Source organism: Vicugna pacos, chromosome 6 (assembly GCF_048564905.1).
Source record: "Vicugna pacos chromosome 6, VicPac4, whole genome shotgun sequence".
Classification (NCBI taxonomy): domain Eukaryota; kingdom Metazoa; phylum Chordata; class Mammalia; order Artiodactyla; family Camelidae; genus Vicugna; species Vicugna pacos.
In genome coordinates, this window is record NC_132992.1 from 59,304,988 (window position 1) to 59,318,452 (window position 13,465).

The 13,465-nt window shown below is 39.2% G+C and overlaps 2 long non-coding RNA genes across 4 annotated transcripts in view; both read left to right on the forward strand.

The window, feature by feature from the left end:
- The window catches only part of LOC140696944 (uncharacterized), a 252,242-nt gene that overhangs the window by 146,303 nt on the left and 92,474 nt on the right, over nt 1-13,465 (forward strand). The window lies entirely within an intron of this gene.
- Nucleotides 1,506-13,331, forward strand: LOC140696943 (uncharacterized). The gene is made up of 4 exons (XR_012073652.1): nt 1,506-1,578; nt 12,114-12,162; nt 12,518-12,660; nt 13,167-13,331. It is a non-coding gene; the product is annotated as an uncharacterized lncRNA (long non-coding RNA).

A 13,465-nucleotide genomic window follows, 5' to 3' on the forward strand; every position in this document is an offset into this window, starting at 1 on the left:
CAAAAGTCTTACGTTATGCTTGTGTATTTTCTCAATGAGATGAAGTTCAAGGAATGTTGTACTGGTTATGTCTAAAGCTCACTTGTTCATTGCTCAGGTTATTAGAAACTGGGAGACCTCAGTTTATTTACTGTGAGGCTGAAGTTTATTGATGATATTACAATAGGCAAGAGGAAAAAAATGCCCCTTATCAGTGAGATTCTTGGGCAAGATGACTGTGAGGAACCACAACAGACATGAGCAAAGGGACCTGTGAAAGCTCAACTTTGCCCTCCACCTTAAGCGGAGGGAAATGAATTGACAGTGGTAAAGTAGTGAATCAATTTGAAGTCCTAAATGACAGTGTTATTCCAGTCCTCAATTCTCACTTACCCTTACAATGGAAATTATAGTTATATCATATCACAGGTTTATGTGTACATACATGTGAAATACAGCATTTAAAAATATTATCACACTTGTAAACTTTATTATTGGAAAGATAAAGATTTGATGTATTTTGTAGGCTAATAGTGCTTATAATTGTCCTTCATGAAAAGAAATAGATTACAGAAAAGGTATGAATTCTCAGCATTGTGACCAGAAAAAGAAAAGATGTGAATGAAAAAGAAGTAAAAATAGGGTGGATGATAGACCCACAACCAAAATTCTATGAATATTGTTTAGCTAGAAAAAAGCTTTGTTAGATAAACTGTGGTGCACACTTTACCATCAATAACATTTCTTCCAGATAGAATGCATACTGCTGCTTGAAGAATTGTCCCCAAGCTCAATGGAGGTGGATTTAGGTGTGGTTCAAGAGGATCATGTTTGAGATTTAGGAAACTTTGGGAAGAGTTTCCTTTTTAACTATTATAATAGTAATACACTTACATGGAGATCAAATTTTAAATAGTGCAGAGGATATAATAAGTCCTCCCATGCTGACCTACCCACGCCCTCGCTCCCATTTCCTGTTTACCCCTCTGAGTTCAAAGGTAACTTCTGACTGCTTTTGTGTCTTTTCCTTTTGGTAGTTAACTTAATCATGCCACATAATAGACATTTACCTTTATCATGGCAAGTGGAAAAATACCCTTGGATTGAGGGATGTAGCTCACTAAGAGTGATCCTGCCTCTCCCCCAATTTTATTTTCACTTGTGTTTTTACTTTCAGATATTCTATTGGCAACTTTCACTATTTCAAATGATATAGTTAAGTGTCTGTATCTTGATTTATTACATTTAATCAGCACTTTTAAAGTTGATGACATCAGGAAGTCAGTGTTCCTACAGTGCTCTCTGTTCTTTACCCTTCCCTGCCTACTGTTTTTATTCTTTATTTTGTTTTGCACCAGAAAATAACCTTTACCTTTAAAAAATTATTTTTTAAAGAAAGGATCCATGGAGGGACACTTTGAGTATGTATATGTCCGAAAATCTGTATTTTACCCTTAGCCTCAGTTAGAATTTTTCTCCATATAGAATTCTAGATTTCGGATCATTGTCTTTCTGAAGTTTGGGAGCCTTGGTCCATCTTTTTCTAAATGTCAAGGTTACTGATACGAAGTATCATGTCAACCTGATTCTCTTTCCTTTGTAAGTACCTTGGTTTTTATTTCTCAAAATCTGGGCAATCTTTTCTTCATTCTTAATGTTTTGAAGTTTTGTTAGCCTTTTTTCTTCCATTCTGTTCAATGCCATCTGATCTTGTTAGTCTGAAGACTGATTTTTTTTTATTGAACTATAATTGGTTTATAATATTGTGTTAGTTTCAGGTGTACAGCAAAGTGATTCAGAGATACACACACATATATATTATTTTTCAGATTCTTTCCCACTCTAGATATAATTACAAGATATAGAATATAGTTCCCTGTGCTATACAGTAAATCCTTGTTGTTTATGTATCTTACATATAGTGTGTGTATCTGTTAATCTTATACTCCTAGTGTATCTTCCCCCCCCCTTTCCCTTTGGTAACCATAAGTTTATTTTCTATGTCTATGAGTCAGTTTTGTAAATAAGTTCGTTTGTATTATTTTTTAGATTCCATAATAAGTAATATTATATGATATTTGTCTTTTTCTGACTTACTTCACTTAGTATGATAATCTCTAGGTTCATCCATGTTGCTATAAATGGCATTATTTCATTCTATTTATGGCTGAGTAGTATTCCATTATATATGCCACAACTTCTTTATCCAGCTATCTGCTGATGTACATTTAGGTTGCTTCCATGCCTTGCCTATTGTAAATAGTGCTGCAGTGAACATTGGGGTTCATGTATCTTTTTGAATTAGAGTTTTTGTCTTTTCCAGATATATGCCCAGGAGTAAGATTGCTGGATCATATGGTAACTCTATTTTTAATTTTTTAAGGAATCTCCATGCTGTTTTCCATAGTGGCTGTACTGGTTTACATTCCCACCAACAGTGTAGGAGAGTTCCTTTTTCTTCACAGCCTCTTCAACATTTGTTATTTATAGACTTTTAAAAATTGATTTATTGTTATTTATTTATTTATTTATTTATTTATTTATTTATTTATTTGTTATATTGTGTTATTTGTAGACTTTTTGATGATGGCCATTCTGACCGATGTGAGGTGATACTTCATTGTAGTTTTGATTTGCATTTCTCTAATAATTAGTGATGTTGAGCATCTTTCCGTGTGCCTGTTGGCCATTTGGATGTCTTCTTTGGAAAAATGTCTATTTAAGTCTTCTACTTGTTTTTGATTTCGCTGGGGTTGTTTTATTTTGTTTTGGTTTTTTTTTTGATACTGAGTTGTATGAGCTGTATGTATATTTTGGAAATTAATCCCTTGTCATTTATATCATTTTCAAATATTTTCTCCCAGCCTGTAGGTTGTCTTTTTGTTTTGTTTATGGTTTCCTTTGCTGTGCAAAAGCTTATACGTTTGATTAGGTCCCATTTGTTTATTTTTGCTTTTATTTCTTTTGCCTTGGGACACAGATCTAAGAAAATACTGCCACAATTTATGTCAAAGAATGTTTTACCTATGTGTTGTTCTAAGAGCTTTATGGTATCATGTCTTATATGTAAGTCTTTAAGCTATTTCTAGTTTATTTTTGTGTATGGTGTGATGGAGTGTTCTGACTTCATTGATTTACATGAGGCTGTCCAGCTTTCTCAACACCACTTACTGAAGAGACTGTCTTCTCTCGATTGTGTATTCTTGCCCCCTTTGTCAAAGATTAATTGACCATAAGTGTGTGGGTTTATTTCTGGGCTCTCTATTTTGTTCCATTGAGATATACATCTGTTTTTGTGCCGGTACCATACTGTTTTGATTACTGTAGCTTTGTAGTATTGTCTAAAGTCTGGTTGATTTATGCTTCCAGCTTTGTTCTTTTCTCCTCAGGATTGCTTTGACAATTCTGGGTCTTTTGTGCTTTCAAATAAATTTTAGGATTATTTGTTCTAGTTCTGTGAAGACTGGTGTTTTGGAAAATGTTTCTTCTATTGTTTCTATTAGAATACTGTTGACTGTCTAGGTTCGTTTCTTTCTTTTCTTCCTTTTCAAAAATTTCCCTTAATTTTCATATTTCTTTCTTTCTTTTTTGATTTTGTCTTATTTCCTCCTCTATGAATTATCTCTGAATCCTCTGGAGTCACCCTCTCTGACCCATACCTATCTCCACTCTGGATTATGCAGCAGTTGGTTTGAAATTGTATTTTTTCCCCTAGAAATCATCTAGATCTTTTCTTGCTTCATGCCCATATTCCTTTGGCTGAATTGTGTTCCCCCCAAAATTCATGTGTTGCAGTCCTATCACCCAGTACCTCAGGATGTGACTGTATTTGGAGAGGGTGTCTTTAACGAGGTAATTAAGATTAAATGAGGTCATTAGGGTGGCACTAATATGTTATGACTGGTGTCTTTATAAGAAGAGGAAGTTTAGACACTGACAGACACAGAGGAAAGACCTCCTCTACAAGCTAAGGAGAGAGGCTCTCAAATGAAACCAGCCTTGCAGACACCTTAATCTTGGACTTCTGGCCTCCAGAACTGTAAGGAAATAAATTTCTATTGTTTAAGCCACCCAGTCTGTGATACTTTGTTATGTCAGCCCTAGCACACTCATTCTCTTAGTATTCTTGGGGCATCTATAAAAGAATTTCCTCTCATTCTTCTTTATCATGATTCTGTGGAATTTGGGGAGGAGAAGTTAATGCAAATTTTCTGTCTTTCATCTTGAGTGGGAATGCCAGAATTACTTTTGAGCTGCTATCTCTGTGGATGACTGAGTATAGGGAGGTAGGACAGGAGGTCTGGAGTTCGCTTCATTGTTACAGATAACCCTAGCTATAACTCTCATTTCTTAAAATTTGTACTATGTGCCAGGTCTTTACCACTATCATCTCATTTAATCATCCAAATATCCTAGAAGGAGGGGACTGCTATTACCCTCACTTTGCATATGAGAAAACTGAGCCACAGAGAGGGTGAGTCATGCTGACCAACCAGCCAAGAACTTTGATAATTGAGAAAATTCATCCCAGGTGCATCTTCTTGATTTGATTTTTGTGAAACTTTAAAATTTGAATCTATTTCATGTTTCACAAAGAGTCATTTAAAGGGATAAATTACTGAATTGATATCTGAGGCAATCTGTCATTGATATCATCTCTACTGCTAAATTAATTGCTAAATTCCTATTTTCTTTAACATTTGGCTAGCCTCACTTGGAACATGAATTGGACAGATTTTCATGGAGTTGCTTTTGATTGACAGTGTTGGCTTAATGGTGTGTATAAGGGAAGTGGGTAATTCTTCCTTATCTTTCAGTCACTCCAGTGAAGTTCCATCTATGTGCACACTATTGTGCAAAATGCATACGGCACAGGCCCTTCCCTCCAGGAAGTGCACAAATGATGGGAAGAGAGGTACCAGTATGGTTTCTTTTCAGTCTATATCATGGTCCTAAAGCTAGAAAAATAATTAAAACTTTACTCTGATATCACAGTTCCTTGACCTTCAGTTCCATTGACTTTTGTCCCCATTCCTTTAAAAATTTTCAACCCCTTGGACACATACTAGATTTGTCACCTCCAGTAATAGCTCCATCTTTGAAGGTTTAAAAGCCAACCAGATCTCTTGCAGCTCTCTTATTCTGGGGACTCTCCTTTTTTGACTCATGAAATCCTCTGGCCATTCTGTCTCAGTTCAGCAGTTTTCTTGTGGCTTCCCTTCATTCCTAGTCCTCACTCTGATTCACTTGTGTGAGTCCCATAATTTTCTTATACATTCCCTTAATCCTTTCCCATCCTAATCCTTCCATTCTACACATCCGCATCACATCACAACTTTTATGATATTTACCCCTTAATTTATTTGTTCTTTTAATAGCTATTTCTTGAGCACCTACTCTGCACCCATCACTGGACATAATGATGAATAGGATCAACACAGATCCCAGGCTCAGGGAGCTTACATTTTCATGATGAGAGATGGACAATGCATGGATCAATCCAGGCCAGTGAGAGCAAAGCACACAGCTGGACAAGTAGGGGCTAGTGCACATCTGTGGTTTCCAGTTTCATTCACTGAGGTCCTCTCAGCAGTGCTCATCTACTCACGGTCTTTGTAGCTCTGTCTCCTGGTCCTTTTAGAAACTACTCTTTACTACTCACGCCCCTTATCTTGCCCCACCACATTCACCATTACCAGCTCATCTCCCCTCATACTTCCCTGACAAGCCAAGGTTTTCAGTCATGGACCCCATCAGTTTCACAGCTCCTCTCCCTCCAGAAGCAACCGTTTATATCAGCATTTGTCCCTCCCTCTCGCCAATCTGGGACCAGGAGATGTCCTTCTTCCTGATTGAGGCCAGCTTCTCCACCTAGCTGCTTGATCTTTAGTCTGGTCCCAGAACCTTTCTTTAACATTTTCCTCTTGTATACATTATCTACAACGCCTCCTGTTAGTTTCTTTCTGCCAGCCTAGAAATATACTCAATTTCTCATGTTCATCCTTTAATAATAGTGGCTCTCACTTACAGAGCATACACCACATGCCATACACCTTCTACCCTTCATCCTATTTAGTTCTCACAACAGCTCTCCAAGGTAATGACTATCTCTATTTAACAGAATTGAAAACAGGCACAGAGAATTCTAGTTGCTGCCTGATCTCTTTCTTTTCTTCTATAGGCAAGCTTCTCAAAAGACCGTCTCCATTCCTACTTTTTAAATCAGGTTTTTGCTCCACTTTTCTATGGTGCTTAGGTTGCTATCAGCCTCCCAATTCCTAAATCCAGTGGACACTTTTAGTCTCAGTTATACATGAACATACATGAGCAACAACACATGGTGATATTGTCCACTGGCAATTCTTGCCTCCTTTGGCTTCCTTTTGCTCTCTCCTGGCTCTTCTTATCTCCTAAATGTGCCTTCTCAGTCTTTTCTTTAGACTTCTTTGTCTTTTCACCCACCCCCCTCCTTATATATTAGCTTTTCCTGGAGATTCTTTTCTCAGTCTTCTTTCTCTTCCTCTCCTCCTTTTCTTCCTTTCTCTATATTCAGGGTCCTCCTTCGATAACCTTAGTCCCATTTTCCACCCCCAAAACTATAGCTGTAGCTCTGCTGCCATTTATAACAAAGATTTAAAAATATCCACTAAAATGAGCACCGCGGAGGTCTGTGCTGACCTCAGTAAGTGCTATTTTGGTGCAATGATAGGACAAAAGCCAGACGGGGCAGGCTGAGGAGTGGGAAGGAAGTGAAGAAATGGAAAAAGCAAGAATAAATAACTCTTGACAAATTTGGCTGTGAAGAGAGGCTGTCTTTGAGGTAGGGCAATTCAGTTAACTTTCTTTTTAAGTTGAGAAAAGCATGAGAATGTTTAAATACCATTGGTATTTGGAAGGATTTACTGGAGCTGGAGATGCATGAATGAGAAGAGAAGGGACGGATACAAGGGGAAGGGTTGTCCTTAGAAGGAGGGATGCCTCCATCAGCAGGAAGGAAGATGATGCAGATGCAAGTGCATTTGCTGAGGATGAGGGAGTTCTTCTCTGTGAGGCCAGGTTCCACTGTAGGAGTGGGGGATGTTGCTGTAGCTGTCTTTGGAAAATGCAGGGTGGGACGTGGCACTGGGGAGCACAAAATACACCTGCTACCTTCGGTGTTTGGTGTGTGAGAGGACAAAGAGGCTTATCTGAGGGAACTGTGTGGGGGGAGTGGGTATCCTTGAGGAGAGCCAGCTTTCCGTCAATACAAGGAAGTGGAGGAAGGCTTTGTAGGGGAGGCTGCGGTGGTAGGAAGCAGTCTGATAAAAGTGGGGATGCAGGGAGCTCAAGGGAGGAAGGGGTTAGGTTGTCAGTTTGAGGATAAGAAAGGACAGAGTATTATGGAGAAGGCAGTGCTCAGAGAATAGATTAAAGGAGGGGGAAGCTTAGACTTTGGGAGTTGACTGATAAGGACAGGGATGAGAAACATGAATGGGTTTAGTCCTGACAGTCTCCTGTTGGAAGGTGGGCACTAGACCCGAAGTATAGGTGTCTTGGCTCCGTGAACTTGTGATAGTTTCAACCTGGTCTCAGAGGTTTCAGGGTAGAAGACTCAGAGGATGTAGAGGCTCGTGGGTCTGGGAGTCTCGGAGCATCAGCCTGGTCGTGCTGTGCCCTGGGGATTGAAGCACCTCTCAGTGGAGAGGGGCCTTTGAGGCCAAGACTATGCCTTGCTCACCTTGTTATCCCAGCATCTAGCACCGTGTTATGTATATCCAGATACTTAAAGATGGTTGAGTGATTTAAAGAATTAATGATAGAGCATGGATTCAAGCCCCAGTCTGCTGAAGACAAAGCTTCCCCTTACAACATGCTGCATTTTAATCCTCTGTTCCCAAGCCTATAACCAGAGTGCTAAAGGGACGTTTCCTCTTAGGTTATGTGTGAACTGCACAGTGTTGATGAAACCTGACAGTTTCCCAGGGAGTTTGATCAACATAAACATTCAAATCAGATATTTCAGGCCAAATTACTTTGACTCAGTATAATTACTTGAAACCTACTCCACTCCATGCTGCCTAAGGCATATGGCTTCCCTTCAAGATGTAAAAAAAAAAAAACCACAAACCTTTAGGGTGAATGCTACATTATGGGATTTGTGACAATGTGCTTGATTAACAGCTGCTACCAATTAGACAGATATCTGTGAAAAAGATAACTCTCTGAGAGCCAATCCATGCATGTAAGACATGCCTCACCATTTAAGGCCATGGGAGCAGATGGGCATAGTCTAAAAATATGTTTGTGAGATTTTATTTAGGAGGAAAAAAAGAATGTTGCCTTGGAATCATTTGCTACTCCCATCCATTGCCTACGGTACAAATAAAAAGCCGTTCATGAATATGTTCAACTCTTCATACATCTGTCAGAAGTGAACTGTCACAAAATAATGTCTTCCTATTAATTGAAACTTTGGGCAAGCCCTGCTATCAGGAAACACAAATGGACTGGATTTGAGACTGTACGGCCCCCAGATGAGAGAGTGATTATTTGTATTACCAAAGAGGTTATACATGTGCAGAAGATTTACACAGGCTTCCTTCCTCAGTAGTGAGTTTTCCTCAGGTATGTAAAATACAACTTGATTTATAAAAATTTAAAAATTACATCCATGAAATTTTTCAGGGGACACCGTACTATGAAGTGAAATGTACATGCACATTACAGTGAGAGCTGTATTATTTAGTCAATGCTCACCCCCCCACCACTGGTGACTAGTAGATTCACTTAGACTTTTTTTTTTCTATCTCTTTCAGGATGTGATATGTTTTTGCTTTGTTTAAAGTCCTCCAACTTTAAGATCGATAGCTCTTAGAATTACCTCCCTTCACTGCAGCAGCTTCTGATCTTTTAAAATGTAGTTCCATGCTGGAGATGTGATTTTTTCCCAGTGGATAAGACACCAGTCTGGGAACCATAACCACTGCATCTGCTCGTGTCTCATTCAGTAACTGCTCAGTTATTTTGGCAACACACTCAACTTCTCTGAATTCAGTCTTCTCTTTTAGAGAAAGGATAACAACTGTTTGCCGGTGACTTGCCTCATAGGGGAGTCAAGCATTCGTGAGATCAATATGCTCATGGCCCATTGCAGATAGTAATCAGAAGCTTCGTTCTTTTAGGTTTCTGGAGGAAAAACTCAGACTCAGGCAATCTGGGGAAGTGTCTTACAATCTTGGAAGGTATTGAGGCGAATAAAATGGTCTTTTAAGTTGACTATCTAAGGAATGAAAGAATTGTCCTAGCAAACCAAGAGAACAAGGCTGTTATAGTAATATTTGAAAAACTCTTGCAAAGTGGTATAACCATACTGGTGTTTCATTTCTGATACTGAACAACATTCTTGCCAGGGATAATATCATATGACCTTTGGACTGAAAGGGTAAGGTGACATAAGGATTTTTGATAAACATTATGATTTTTGAGTCTGCCTCAGTATTCTCCAATGTTTTAGTTCCCCAGCTACCCTTGCAGATTTCAAATCCAGCTTTAAGAAGTTGCTGAATCTGATTTACTCTGAGTCCACAATGTGTCCTTGTATGTGGCTGAATTGCCCTCTGTGAGATGGAAGACCAGTAGCTTAACCACAGTTCCTTTTAATACTTCCTTTAACAAGACTTAGTAGCCAAGAGCCCACATTTTACTTTTAGTTTTAAAAGTCTCAGAAAACGTCAGAAAAGCCAGGAATCAAAACATAGAAGATAAAGCTCATCAAACAGTGACAAATCACAATGCTATTCCAAGACCTGCTCTCCCACAAAAAACTCTTTGTTCTTTTGCTGATGTCAATGTTTAGGGATTTCTGAACTTTCCTGGGGGATAGTTTACCACACCACTGCTCAGAGGTGGATTTGAAATAATAGTATAAGATGGACACTGTGTTCCTTTTCTTAGTGGGATGAAGTGGGAGATTCAAAGGAACATCTCCTAGTCAGTCAGTGATTGATCCGTTGTGACGTATTTGCTTCTGAGGCTTTGCCACTGTGAGAATCCTGGCATCTGCTGGTGACTGGGGCAAGGAGGCAGGCAGGGATGGACTAGGTCTGCCCCCAGCTGAGTAAACCACATGCAGTTCCCAAAGAACGTTCATGCAGCATTTCACCTCAGGTTCCAGCGGCATAATCCGACCAGTGCAGGAGGTCCCTTCTCTCACTGATTTGTCTGTAGTGTTGCCCATACTCAGGACTCTCTGGATGCCTCAGGTGGCTGCTCCCCTCAGTAGCAGACAGCCTCCCCCTTTTCTGCCTTCTCAGTGCAGTCCCTCGGCCTGGTGGCAATTCTCATCCTTTGCAGTGTCTCTATCCTCCTCTGACACAGCCCCTGGCATGGTGATTGTTCTCTGCTTTGAGGTTTGACAGGACCAAGGGGAAGCCAGGCACTAAGGGTGTGATGGAACAGGAAAATGCAGACCCTGCAAAGGAAAACCAGATTGCTTGTATATAAAGTTCTTTTCTAGCTTATATAGTCTCTACCTCATTATGCTAAAAGCGTGTCTGGCTCCAGCTCACACTTGAGTTCCATACAGAACTTTCCATCCTATTACTTCATTTATGGGTTGTCCAAGCTCCAGGAAAAGAAGGAATGAGAGAAAAGAATTATATCTGCCCCAAAATGGTGGCATATATTTGTATAGCACTTTGCAAATTACCCAGTTCCTCCCTAAACAGAATAGATACCTAGTATTTGTTGTACTGAATTTAAAACTGCTTTCATGGACTTCGTCTCACCTGCTGTCTAAAAAACTTCTGAAAGAGGCAAGACTGCTTATGAATACTCTCTTTATAAACTCAGATTGTTGTCTCCCCCAAAGAGAGTGGCAAAGCTGAAACAGGAACTCAGACCTTTTTACTGTTCAGTGTTCTTTCCAATTTTTGTGATTAATCATCACATACCCAGATATTTGTTAGTGATGAGTTTCTCTCGTTTTGAGGAGACTGGCATGAAAGTTTTGAGTGCCAGAAATCAGGCTGCCTTTTTTCTCCCTTCAGCTCTCCTGGTTTCTTCAAAGTTTTCTTCTCCCGATTTCAAGTAGGTGTGTTAAACAGTGAGTTTCCATCCTTTCATTTTATTGAGACCACTTTTTATGTTCAGGTCTTCGCTCTTCCTTCCTCAATCTATTGTCTTGCCTCCAAACTGGTCCCCACTGGTTCCTTCAGCAAAATAAATGTGGTTTTAAAAGCCCAAGGCATTGAATTCTTCAGTGGCTCCCTTTCATCTATAGCAGTGTCCCCAGACCTCTGGGGTGACATTGTTGTCGGGATAGGGTGGTCATGTTTAGGTTTTCACAAGTTTCCTTGAATTTTGAGTTTTAATGCCAATGAAAAAAGTCTTTAAAAAATACTACAAGTATGTTCTGGATCACCCAAATGACTATCTTAACCACTGTCTTAGAATTTCCCTGTCTGTGTTGCTGATATCTTTATTATCTTTTTGGTGCCAAATTGTATGACTTTAAGTGTCATGAGTTAATGGAAAATGAACAGAAGTGGACTTAATTTTTAATTATGAGTTTGATCCACGTGAAGACCAAATGCTGTGACAGCAGACTGAAGGCAAATTTTCCGTACGGTGGCTCCAACAGAGAAAAGTGGGGGTAGAATGTAGTCACTGCATGTCACATCGCAGAGTAACTAAATCACAAACACCAGCAACAACTACCACCAAAGCAAACCAAAAGAGCCTTAGCTCTTTGTAACGATTTTCTCATAGTGACTAGTGTTAATGTTTCAGTGAAACTTTTAACATCATAAATAAAAGTTAATTTGAACTTAATTAGTTTTGTACATTTCCTGTGGAATTAATTGTGATGGCTTTAGAGTCACATAAAATCCATAAGCAAAAAGTGTTTAAGCCTAGTTTTCTAATTCACATATAAATTCTCTTATTTTTCAAAAATATTTCCTGTCTCTCCAGACGGGGGCCTCTCCTTGTGGGAAAATTGTGCTTCCCACCCCCCTGACTTTAGATTTGGCTGTACCACATGACTTGCCAAACATAACGTGAGTGGACGTGGTACGTGCCATTTTCAAGTGGAAGCTTTCAGAGTCACTGCATGTCTGACCTGCTCCCTTTTTTTCTTTCTGGCATGAACCCAGCAATATCCCAAAAAGGGACTGTTCCTTCAGCCTGGATCCCAAAATGAGGGTAAGGCAGAACCAAGCCACAAGGGCCACAGAACATGAATGGGAAATTTACATATATACATATATACACATATACAAAGAATATATATGTGTGTGTGTATCTGTATCTTGTGATTTGAGTTAACACTGGGGATCAGGGATAATTGTTTCCTTTAAAAAGAGGTTTGCAAACCACTTAAGGAACAGAAGCCTGCAGAAGACATCCACCTTCTTCAGCTTCATAATTCTTTTTGACATCTGGCCTAGCCTGTACTTCCAGTATCATTTCCCTTTGCCCTGTTCCTCTTTCATCATTGTTCCTAATCATATCCTGTTCATTTAAGCACTTCTACCTTTGTTTATCCTTGTCTTATGAGAGAAACTTGGAAAAACAACCACAGTCGGATTAATTTTGTGATGATAACAGAGTCAGAGAGAGCCTGTGCGGTCCCAGGGGAAGCGCAGAGCCTGCTTCAGCTGCCATAACCGCGGAGTTACCAACAAGTAGTAACCACTGTGGGTGAGTTCCCTCACCTTCCCAGCCCGTTAGTCTCACATAGAAGTGCCGGCAAGTAATGAAGTTCCCAGACAAGAGCCCCAGCCTCTGAGTGACAGAGAGTTTGGCTGTATTCAATTTCACAAGTCCCTTATAAAAGGATCTCCTGATGAACCCTGTCTTTGAGTTCCCACAAACTGTGTAAATAGCAAGTTATGAGTTATCACATCTGAAGCCTGCTGCTACATTTCTAAATTATCTCTTTCTTAGATAGCTCAGGGACTGTGGTTAGGCAAATTAATCCTGGGAGAAGTTAAGTAATTGTAATCTTAGAGAAGAAATTCTAAGCCCAGAAGGCCCTGCAGCCACACACATCCAAATGTTGCATTTAACTTATACCAAGCATGGAATTAATAAGTCGGTGATAATAAATTGTTAGGGCAAGAAATGGAAAATAGAGATCATAAAATATTTATGTAATAAAAAATAATCCGCTTCACTAACATAACCCATGTTTTTTTTCTTGATAGGACCCAGTAATAAAAACATTTAAATCACTGTAAGAAGGAATTACTATACTCTCCATGATACACTAAAGATGCAAACACAGTCCACTTATCAAAAACACAGCATCCTGAAATAAATTATCTCTGACAGAAAGTAAAATGTGCTGCTGGATACTTGTGAATTTCTAATGGCAAATTCAACATCTATTCAATAAATTATCCTTCCTAGAACATTGCTGAAATTTTTTAATGAATGCGGCTGGCAGAAAAATTGAAATGTAATTGAGTGACATCTTTTAATCATATATGTAAGTTGGAGATGG